We start from the raw sequence: 12170 nt of genomic DNA, 5'->3' as shown, positions 1-12170 counted from the left end.
TTCCAGCAACTTTTATGGGTGCAAGAAAATCCGTACCACGCCCTATCATGCCCAGACCAACGGTATGTGCGAGAAAATGAACCACCTTGTCCTGAACCTTCTCAAGACCTTGCCCCTTGAAGAGCGGAACCTGTGGCCTGAGAAACTGCCTGATTTAGTGGATATGTATAATAATATCCCGAGCAGCTCCACTAAGTGCACACCCGCGTATCTAATGAGGGCAAGGCCCGGAAGACTGCCGGTAGATTTGGAGTTGGATGTTGAAGTGCCTGAGACCATCCCGTCAACTACCGACTGGGACGCCAAGCGTCGGAGGCAATACCGACAGATCCAAGAGTATGTGGAGCGGAACCTACGCCAGAGGAGAGAAAGGCAAGAGCAGCGTTTTAATAGACAAGCCCAGGCTGCCCCCTTTGAACCTGGAGATGTCGTGCTGAAAAGGAAGAGAAGGCTGCACAAATTGGATGACCAGTGGAAAAGGACCCCTTATGTTATCCAACCAACTGTTCGGGAAGATCAGAAAACATACCTTGTTAGTCGTGATCAAGGGAGAACTACGGCCACTGTTTCCATGGACCACCTGAAGAAGTGTCCAGAACCCCTGAAGATGGTGGAGAAGGTTCCCGCTCCCACTCCCAGGTGCGGAGAAGGGGAAAGAGGTGATCCACACTGTTATTGGTGACTTTCCAGCTTATTGGCCTATGCAGAATGGAGCGGTGATTGTTCCCGTTATAATGTTCCCACAACCCGTGGAAAATACAGACCTAGAGAGGTCTATCAGCCACCCACCAATGCAAGCACCTAGGGATGCACCTACACCACGCCTCCACAGGTCCCTACCAGCTATACTTGACATTAAGGAAGAGGGACCCGTAACTCACTCTCCCCCACCAGCCCTAAGTAAAGATAGAGGGCTAAGAAGGTCTACATGCCCTAACTTAGGTCAGCCACCACTCAGGTACAGAGAAACCAATGTTTAGTGAGCGGTGTCTGCTTGCTGTGTAAATAGTGTGTGTGAATGAATTCCGATCAACCGAATACTTCACCTAATTAACAGAAGTTGAGTAAGCGTAGCAGTTCCCGGCTACCCTAGTTGTTGACCCCGTTGGAGTTTCTTCAGTTTTAAAAATGGACCACGGTCGAGAACTGGAAGGCCAACCCAAAAACTTTTGGGCTTTGTAAATATCCTTTCCCCTAACTACCTTTCTGTTGCTCGCCGCAGTCTCTGGAGAGGTTGATTGGAGGACGGGCCTGCGGTTGAGTAGGCCGAGGCCCAGTCACCACTGCAACCGGTGACAAACCTCCAGGCCGGGGTCCCTGGACTTGGGGCCCGTGATAAGGACTGCTGGGTAAGGAACTTTTTACCCGGCCCGTGTGGGCGTCACCCGGACCCATTCCTGGACTTGGGAAAAGGGGTGTGCACCAGTGTTAGCGGTGACACCAGGGAACAGGTTGTTTTGGGTGGGGGCGATGAGAAGGTGGTCCGTCCCGTTCCATTTGCAACATTTAAGAAAAGTGCCTCCCGTAAAGGGAAAAAATGTGTTTTTACTTGTTGAAATGTTATTCTTGTTACCCTTTTTCTATTTTCACAGTTCTGGATATACAATAAATCTTGGTGGTCGGACAGACTGCGGACAGTCTGTATTTAACCAAGGGGGAATTTGACGCCCTGGCAAAACCAGGTAGTCACACAGTGAGGACCCCGCATAACACCATCCCACAAAGGGTGACACACAGCCGACCTGAAACCCTAGTCACCTCCCCCAGGGTAGGAAAGGCACACCAGTGGGTGGGACCAAGCGGATGGAGAATGCCTACCTAGGGGGTCTGGAGAACCCGGGGCGGGAAAAGCAGTAGTCAGAGTTAAGCTTTGGAAGTTGAAGGTCACGTGGAGTGGAGTAGTTAAGGAGGATAGCTGCCGGAGATCCGAGATGGACCGGGACAGGGTTGGACCCCGCCGGTACCGACACCGAAGAACCAACCCGGAAACTGTGCACAGAGGGGGTACTTGGACCCTGAAGCCAGGAAGTGAACCAACGGCCTAGCTAATTAACCAATTGAGGGCAGAATTATAGGTCCTGTCCCAACCAAAGTCCCAAAAGCAGACAACAGCCCACCGCGGGGGATAAAGGGCATCCGCCAGGGCCCGGTAGATCCCACGGGCCAGCGTCAGCGAGCAGGCTCCCAACAAAACGACCGGGAGCGGACTCCCGTGTTTCATGCCGGGAAGTCCACCACACCAAACAGGGTGCAGAGGAAAGTGATACAGACCACCAGCCCGGGTGTGGGACCAGATACACCCAACCGTGGTGGCCGGCCACCAGCACCTTGGTTTACCATTGAACTTGTGTGATTAATTTAATCGTGAGTAAACTAACATCACTCGGTCCGACCGGGCGCACCGGCCCCTGCCGCCACCATCCTCAGCATAAGAGACACTGGGCCCCGAGGCATCTGTACCAGCCGAGCTGCTCGGATCCGGACCTTCTGTGGGTGGCTCGAGGGTCTCCAGACCCGGGGGTCTTGCGGTCACTTCAATTGAAAAGGGGGTTATGGTGTATGGGATTTTGGAAAGTTTGTACGTAACACCACCCACGGTATGTGGTAAATGGGGTACCACCGCTGCCGTTGAGGGGACTCCCGGGGGGAGTTGGGCTGGCAGCTGGATGTTGTTAACCCTCCGTGGGTAGGGATGGTGGCCCCGGGACCCATTGGGTTTTTGGTGCAGGGAGATGGGTGACCGCAGGGTGCTGGTGTACTCACTATTAAGGAAGCACATGAGTCTCTGGTAAACCAAGGTGATGGTGGTCGGTGCCCACAACCGGCTGCGTTCCGGTCCTTCACCCGGCTGGTGGTCTCTGTCTTTCTCCTGCACCTTTGTGAAATGGTGGACTGCCTGTGCTTGCAACTTCTGGAGTCCGCTCCCGGCTGGATGTGGCCTATGGACGCTGGCCCGTGGGATCTATGGGCCTTGGCGGTGACCTTCTTATCCCCCTCGTTAGGCTGTTGTCTTCTATCGGGACTTTGGGTGGGACAGGACCTCTATTCCTGGCCTCAATCGGTTAATTAACCAGTTCTAGTAGCTTCTGGACTTGGCTTCAGGGCCTGAGTACCCCCCTGTGTGCTCCGGTTTCTGAGTCGGTTCCCCGGGTCGGTTTGGCGGGCCACTACCCTGTCCCGGTCCACCTCGGTTCCACCGAGCCGTCTTCCCGGCTCCTGCAGACGGAGACCGCCGTCTGCCTCCTAGCCAGTGGTACCAGGGCTCCTACCCTGGCACCTGACAGTTTGCTTCATGCCTGACACACAGGCCTGTCTTCACTCCACTCCTCTGACCTTGAACCACCAAACTGAACTACAAAACTAAACTGTTTACTTTCCCGCCCCGGGCTGTCTAGACTCCTTGGTGGGCGTCTTCCAACTGTCTGGTTCCGCCCCCTGGGGTGTCTGTCTAGCCCTGAGAGGGGTGACTAGGGTTTAGAAGGTTAGCTGATGTCACCTGTGAGGGAAAAGGTGTAGTGCAGGGGCCTATTTGTGACTACCTGGCCCGGCCAGGACGTCAAACATCCATACCTACCCACGGAGGGGTTAACATCCAGCTGCCATCCCATCATCCCCCGGGTGCCCCACAACAGCAGTGATGGTGCCACATCTCACCACACACCGTGGGTGGCATCACAGACAGTTTACGGCAAATCTCGTACAAATACGTCCCCTTTTATTTGAAGTGTCTGCGCGCCCCCCGGGTCCGGTAGAATCCCTCCAGCGACACTGCGGATCTGGATCTGAGCAGCCTGGCTGCTGGCACGGGGGTGGCACACTAGTGCATGGGTGCAAGAGAACACAGGAGACACAGTTTCGGCAATTGTTCTTGTATTACCTCACACAAGTAAATGCACAGCACATAAGATTGATTAGATGAGTTGCAGAATACAGAATCTCAAAATCACATAAGCAGGCATAAACTTCCAAGGTATAGCAGATGTCTCTATAAATAGTTCAGAGTCTCTCTTACTTCCTTGTAAGCGTCAGTGGCAATGCAGGAGGGTAGCTGGGTGGTGATGAGCTCCAGGAATCCGAGACAGAGGATGACTCAAGTTAGCAGACGAATTAGGAATGCTGGCAGGTAGCAGGGGAACCCCTAGCAGAGCAAAAACTGGTTGGAAAGTAGTCAGTCCTAGTAGCTTCAGGACGGTTGATTACAGACCGGGTGCAAACAAGATTCAGAAGAACTGGTCAATCAGCTGAGGTGGCTTGAGCATTTAATTGGCAGGAAACAGGGCGGGAACATAGAGGCTGACGAATCCATATTGACTGAGGAAAAGTGAGGGCAGCAGAACAGGAAGCAAGATGACTGATAGAAAAAAACAGATTAAAGCAAAATGACAGAGAACAAGGCAATAAGTCTGAAAACCTCAAAACCACATAGGCCTCCTGGGAATGCCCGTAGGGTGCGTGCAGCCACTGCCCTTTTTTTACAGGGCCAGTGCTCTATGATCTGGAAGTGCCTCTCAGGTCACCTAAGAGGTTTCAAGTATTTAAAATACCTTCTCCTTTAGGTACGTTCCTGGGCAACAACTTGTTAATGTTGCCAGTTCTCAGATCCCATTGTGCTGCTGCTGTTATTCTGCTGCTGATTCATATCTGTGTTTCAGTGCATTACCAGTCTGCTGCTGCAACCATCCATGCTGCTTGCTACCACTATATCCACTGCTGTAACTATCCATGCCAGCCACCTACCATGATTTCCGCTGCCACAAGTATCCCCATCGGCCACTGCTACTACATCCATCCAGCCAAATCCACAACATCAGCTGCTGCTACAGCCAGAGACTATATTGTATCTGTGGCGCCAGGTGCCGAGGTGCCCCAGATCCCTGGGGCTACCCTTTGCCAGCTGCTTACCTGTGCGTGTACCTATTGCCACCTCCGGTGGCTTTAGTGAAGGCTCAGTATCCAGTCCAGTTAGTTCTTCCAGGCAAGTGAATGGTACCTTTCATCCAGTGGACCCCCTGATCTTGTGCTCGCCCTGTGAGCATAAGTTTGCACACGCCATGGATCTCGCTGGCGCCAATCGTGCCCAACTTGCCGGAGTATAATCAGAGTTTGTCCATCAGCGTGAGACACAAACCCGAATGCTGACCTTTATGACCTTGGTGAATGCCCGCCTGAACAGCCTGCAAGCCGCCATCTCTCCAGCTCCTGCTCAGGTTGGTGTACTAGATTTGATGGTCAGTTCTGCCTCTGCCTCCAGACTCTCTCCCTCAGCTCCTCCTTGGTTTAAAAGGGATTTGAAGTTATGTAGAGGATTTCTGAATCATTGTTTGCTGCATTTTAAGCTTCTTTCTCAGGACTTTGCCCCTTATCAAGCCAAATTGGCTTTCTTCATGTCCCATCTTGAAGTGGAGGCGTTAGTCTGGATGAATCCATTGTCGGAGAGAGATGATCCAGTTACCTCCAGCCTACCGGTCTTCTTGGATACATTCCACAAAGTGTTCGACGAGCTTGATTGGTTCTCTTCGGATGCATCCTTCCTGCTTAGATGCTGCCAAGAGAATCTCATCGTAGGCCAATATGCTGTCTGGTTCCGCACCCTGTCGCCTGAACTGAGATTGAATAACAAAGCACAGGTGGCTATCGTTTGCAAAGGATTGTGTGACGCCCTGGCAAAACCAGGTAGTCACAAAAGTGTCCATCCTCCTTGTTACCACTAGAAACCACACTCAGGTACAACACACAACCATTAAACCCTAGCCACCCCCTCATGATAATAAGGACACACCAGTGGGCGGGATCAGGCAGATGAGAACGCCCACCTAGGGGTCCTGAGGTGTCAGAGGCGGGAACACAATAGTTGAGTTGAAACAGTAGATAAGTGGAAGTGGAGAGCTGACAGCAGTGTAGTCAGGGGTAGGGGCCCTTGGACTACCCGGCTAGGTGGCAGACAGTGAACAGGGCCACAAGTGACAGAGAACCGGTCGCGGGAGACCTAAAGTGGACCGGGGCAGGGTTGTAGCCCGCTGGTGCTGACAGCGGGAATCCGGTCCGGAGGCCGTGCACAGTCGGGGTGCCTGGACCCTAGGGCGAGAAAGGTTGCAAGCCCCTCTCCAATTAACCAGCCAGGGACAAGGTTCCAGACTTTGTCCCGTTAACTGCCCGGATAGAGCGAAACAGAATCCCAACGCGGGGGAGAGGGTGTCCGTCAGAACCCACTGAGATCCCAAGGGTCAGCTTTCACGGGCCACAGCTCCCAACTACACACAGAACCGGGAGTGGACTTCTCCGTTCCATGCAAAGTCGTCCAAAAGGAAAGGCAAACACAGAGTGCAGGAGGAAGGGACACCTGTCCACTAACCAGGGTGTAGGACCCGAATACACCCTCCAACGGCAGCTGGTCACTGGAAACTTGGTTTACTATTGGACTTGTGTGAACTTACTGAACTGTGAGTACACCATTGTCCACCGGTCCAGCCCGGCGCGCCACCTCCAGCAGTCATCACTCCCGTGTTCGGACCGCAGGCCCCGAGACTACACCTCCCCTACCCGTGGAGAGGATCCCATCTTGCTGCCCCGTTCCATCAGCCCTGGGTTCCCCATCACCAGGCAGCGGCGGTGCCACCATCCCTCACCGCAACCCACGGGTGGCGTCACAGACACAACACCTCCCCTGTAAATATCCCCTTTCCGACGGTTGTGAGGACAGGCGGCCGTGCAAGCACAGGTCCGGTCACCACTCGAGCCGCAGCAGTAACCTGGATCCGAGCAGCCCCAGAAGTGGCAGCAGCCCCCGCCCGCAACAACCCGAACCTGGCGTCACAAACAGGATTCCTACCCCATCTGTAAACTTTGATGACGTGCGCCTTGCTTTGAATTCCGTGAACTGTTGAAAAATTTTGAACTGCCGCCATCTTGCCTGCCATCTTTGGCGCCAAAACAACAACGCCATCATCTTCTTCCCCGAAAAAGGTGCAAAGTCGAAGCCCCGCCCCCTTAGAACACGGGCGGAAGCCGGTGACTCCCAAAAAGCAGAAAGTTGCAAAGGTCAGTGCATCTCGCGAGACTGCTGTCGAAAAACCAGGGGGAAAGACCGGAAGAATGTCAGCACCTGATGGCGATGGTGGAGCGGTGGCTCCTGCAGCGGTGCAGGATGACGGAGAAGCGGCAGGCCCCGCTCCGGTCGCAGGAGCGGTGGAGCCTGCGGTCCCGGCAGTTAACCAGGTTGTGCCGATCACCTTATCTTACGTGCCCGGCGCTGCCTGGCTACCCCAATATGATGGCCGACCCGATGCCCTGCAGGTATTCAAGAAGATATGTACCGTTCTTGATATGTACGCCATGACTGGCAAGCAGCGCGCGTCAGTGGTGCTTGGACAGCTGACCGGCACCGCCGAGCAAGAGGTAGAAACTTGGACTGACGAGGACTGAGCCTTGGTAGCCGCCATCTTTGACAAGCTGCAGGTAGCCTTTGAGACCCGCACAGAAGCGGAATTAAGCATGCAGTTTTATAATTGCCGGCATTGTCCACAGGACAGTATCCGGGACTATGCCTTGAGGCTACAAACCGCTTTGCACACCCTAAGGCAGGTAGACACTATTAACAAGCCGGAGAGCAACAAGATGCTGGTGGAGCAGTTCCTGCAGGGGCTGGGGTCAGTGGAGGACCGTAAGCAACAGAGGCTGTGGGCCCTGGAGCATCCGGACTTAAACTTCGCAGTCCTAAAGGACCAGGCCATTAAGGCTTTACAAACCCCGGACGGAAGCTAGTGACTCTGTACCATCACCCTGGCCGGCTGATACTTCTCACTTATTGGTAAAACCACCTCTATTAGCCCTGCCAGCACCCACTATACCACCATAACCCCCTGGAACTCCCGGTAATCTGTCATCCCAAGTTCAGCAGCTGAGCAAGGACGTCGCCAGGATCCTCAAGGCCATGCAGCTCCAGCCAAAGATCAAGGAGAAGATCCAGCTCGCTGACAGCCCTGAGGACGTCCCCTGGATGCAGAGAAGGAGCAACAACCGGTATGGACAGCCTGGTTGTTACAGATGCAACAAGACCAGCCACTATTCCCGTTAGTGTCCTTTAAACAAGCAACCCCTGAGGCCAAGGGCCAGTCCTCAGGAATAGATCCACAAGGCCCAGCTGATTGGCGTGAGCGGTATGTCGGAGGCCGCCCCATTATCTCCCTTACCGTAGACAGGATCCCGACGTTCGTGCTCCTAGACACTGGCTCGCAGGTAACGACTATACCCTATATACTGTATAAGCAATACTTGTCTGATGATGATCTCACCCCACCAGACTCTAGCCTTATTATCATTGCAGCCAATGGACTCCCCATGACCCAAGTGGGGTCCAAGGAGGTGACTCTCAAGGTGGGGCGAGTGGAGCTAGAGCATCAAGGACTTATTGTGGTGCAGAACGACCCTAGTGATCATAACCCGAAAATGGTCTTAGGAACTATTGTTATTGAAAATTGCATGGGGGACGTATTGCACTTATTGTAACAGCTGTCTGCCATGGCAGGAGTGGGCCGGCAGAGGGCTCTGCAACGTGAAATCCGGGCCCTCCTGTAGCGGCAACAGGTGAATCTGTCCGGTGGAGAGATTGGTGGTGTGCGAGTGATGGATGTGGGCCTCTAGTAGTGCCTCCGCGAAGTGAGATGATGATTTGGTGTAGGGCAGTAGTAGGTACCCATGGACAGGATTATCAGGCAGTGGTGGAGCCCCTGCCTTCAGAACACTGGCCTACAGTTTTGGCAGCCAGAGGAGTAATTGATGTCCGAAAGGGGAGAGTGCCCGTGAGAGTGATGAATTGCGGAGAGGAGGGGATTAAGCTACCCAGATATGCCAACATTGCTAAGCTATTCACCGTAGATGCACATGCTATTCAAGCCACTGCATCCCCCATCACTGCACCTCAACCAGCCAGTGACCGTTCACCAAGTCAGCTGGAGGAGTGGTGTCGAGAACTACACGTAGGCACTGACTCCACACCTTCACATCACAAGGATGGGGTTTACAGGGTAGTGCAAGAGTACGAGCAAGTCTTCAGTAAACACCCGTTAGACTTTGGGAGGATTAAAGGGGTCCAGCATTACGTTCCCACAGGTGCACACCCACCCATCAAAGAGAGATATAGGCCAATACCGCCTGCACATTACCAGTGTGCTAAGGACATGTTGAGGAACATGAGGGAGGCAGGGGTTAACCGTGATAGTTGTAGCCCCTGGGCAACTCCGTTGGTCTTGGTCAAGAAAAAGGATGGCACCATGAGGATGTGTGGATTACCGGAAGATTAATCAGATTACCCATAAGGATGCATACCCTCTTCCCCGTATTGAGGAATCCCTGGCTGCATTGAGAACGGTGAATTACTTCTCTACTCTTGATCTTACTAGTGGCTACTGGCAGGTGTCCGTTGCAGAGGAAGACCGGGAAAAGACCACCTTCCCCACCCCGATGGGCCTCTGCGAGTTCAACAGCATGCCCTTTGGGTTGTGTAACGTGCCAGGAATCTTCCAGAGATTGATGGAGTGCTGCTTAGGACATCGCAACTTTGAAACGGTCCTACTATACTTGGATGACGTCATTGTTTATTCGAAGACGTATGAAGAACATTTTGAACATCTTGCTGAAGTCTTTGAAGCCCTCTCCAAGTACGGGATGAAGTTGAAACCGTCTAAGTGCCACTTGCTAAAGCCCAAGGTCCAGTATCTCGGCCATGTGGTAAGTGCAGAAGGTGTGGCTCCGGATCCGGAGAAGATAACTGCCAACAAGAGCTGGCCAACCCCCACAACCATCAAAGAGGTACGGCAATTCCCTGGGCCTGATGGGCTATTACCGCCGCTTCGTCAAGAGTTACACTAAGATGGCACCCCTATCCAAGATCTCCTTGTTGGACAAACCAAACGTGGTAAAATTCCCAGTCCTCCATTTGCTTGGGGCAAGGAGCAAGAAGACTCCTTCCAGCAAATGAAGTCAGCCTTGACCGGAGAAGAGATCTTGGCGTACCCCAATTATGTCCTCATGTTCATACTTTATACGGATGCTAGTAATGTGGGATTGGGAGCTGTCCTGTCCCAGATGCAGAATAGCAAAGAGAAGGTAATAGCTTATGTCGCGGGCGGAGGAGGGGACGCCGCGCTCACCCACTGCTCGGGTCCGGTTGTTGCGGCTGCTGCTCGGTTGGTGGCTCGAGCGGTGGGCCGGATTCCGGGGACTCAAGCAGCGCTCCTCGCCCGTGAGTGAAAGGGGGTGGTTTGGTTTAGGGATATTGTCCGTGACGCCACCCACGGTTGTGGTGAGGTTGTAACACCACCACTGCTCTGGACGGGGATCCCGGGAGCGATGACAGGGAGCATCTTGGATGTTGGTTCTCCCCTCCGTGGGTAGGGGGGTTGGTTGTCCCGGGACCCGGTGAGGGGTAGGGATGGATGGCAGGCAGGTTACGGGGCCTGGTGAGGTGCAGGGTCGCGGGGGCAGCGCTGTGCCGCACGGCACGGTGGTACTCACTCAGCCATTAATGAATGCAAAGTCTCCGGTAAAACAAACGGCTGGATGGACGGGTCCCACAGACGGCTGCGGTAGCTCTCCCGGTAGGTTGATGGTGACAGCCTTTCCCTGCACCTGTGTTGTGTTTACGGTTCCAATGGCTTCCCACCGGTAACCCACTCCCCAGCTTGGATGGATGCTGAGGGAGCCCCTTTTGCCCGCAGGCTCTGGCCCTGGGAACTGTAGCCTTGGCGGTGACTGTGTTTCCCTTTACGGTGTGAGCTGTTGCCTTCAATCGGGTCTTGAATGCTGGGAAACCCCGGAAGTTCCCTTCGCTAACGAATTTGACCAGTTTTACGGCGACTCCTAGCCTGGTCGGGGTCCGTAAGCCCTGCCGAATGGTGCTGGCTTCTCTTTGCTCCCCGATCCGGTACCGTCGGGCCACCGCCCATCCCTGGTCCTTACGGTTCACTCCAATCAGCCTCTCCTGCAGACGGTCACCACCGTCTGCCAACCTTGCTGTATGTGCCCGGGCCACGCACCCGGACACGGTCAGTCTCCTCTACCGCCACTTCACTTCACTACTCCTCAACTCAACTCCAAAACTAATCTGACTCCTTTTCCCGCCTCCAGGACTGTGAACTCCTCAGTGAGCGGGGCCAACCGCCTGGCCCACCCCCTGGTGTGGACATCAGCCCCTGGAGGCAGGCAACAAGGATTTGTGTTTGACATCGGTGTGCCTAGCCGGGGTGTGGGATGTTTTGTTGTAGTACCTGTGACATCCTGGCTTGTCCAGGGCACCACATTCCCCCTTAGTAAAATGCAGACCGTCCGCGGGCTGCCCGTCCATCACCGGTTTTATTTTTGTTTCTGTAGAAAAGGGTAAAACATATAAAATATTGGAACATAAGCATTTGCATGGGTCTTCCCATAACGGGAGGCACGGTACTTAAACGTTGCAAACGGTAACGGCTTCCGCTCTTCTCCCACCCAAACAACCTGGCCCTGATGCTGCCCCTAAGAAGTGGGCAGCACCCCTTGACCCCAGTCCATCACCAGGCTGCCCGAGCGGGTTCGGTCTCTTTCAGGGGACCCGCGTCCATGGGGAACCCTGAACCCCCGGAGGATCGCCACCGGTTACGGTAGTGGCGGGCCTGGGCCATCACTTTCCTCCAGGCCCATCCTCCCAAATCAGCCTCTCCGGAGGCGGTAACGGTTTCAAGCCAACAACATTTTTATTTACATTCCACTAAGTTTGTGGTTGCCCTGCAAGTTCTCGGGATTGTCCGTAAGCAGTTCCTTAAGCAAGGATTAAAGACAGTCCCTACGGGGACAACAGTTGCCGGCAACGGCCGGTTCAATCAAAACCTCAATCAGGTTACTTCTTCGGTTGATTCACTTATCATTTAAAAACTTTCAAACTGTGCTGGTGGTCCCAATGGGGACAACTTCCAACAACGGTGGACCGCTGATTTACTCCAGATCCACGGTGTCGGCCAGGGGAGGGGGCTGGGCAGATACTCGGGCCTCTTGACTGCCCCTCAGCTTCGCATCCAGCGCAAACCAACCCCTCTCCCCGCAGTGCCTGGTGTATTGGACCAAGTCCCCCGGCATCAGGTTGCGGCCTGGATGGTCCTCGGGTAGGTGGGCATTGACGTCCCGACGGGCCACAAAGATTT

This window comes from Anomaloglossus baeobatrachus, chromosome 5 (assembly GCF_048569485.1).
Source record: "Anomaloglossus baeobatrachus isolate aAnoBae1 chromosome 5, aAnoBae1.hap1, whole genome shotgun sequence".
In the NCBI taxonomy this organism is placed as follows: domain Eukaryota; kingdom Metazoa; phylum Chordata; class Amphibia; order Anura; family Aromobatidae; genus Anomaloglossus; species Anomaloglossus baeobatrachus.
The sequence above is the reverse complement of the archived record's forward strand: the minus strand, read 5'-3'. Positions refer to the sequence as shown.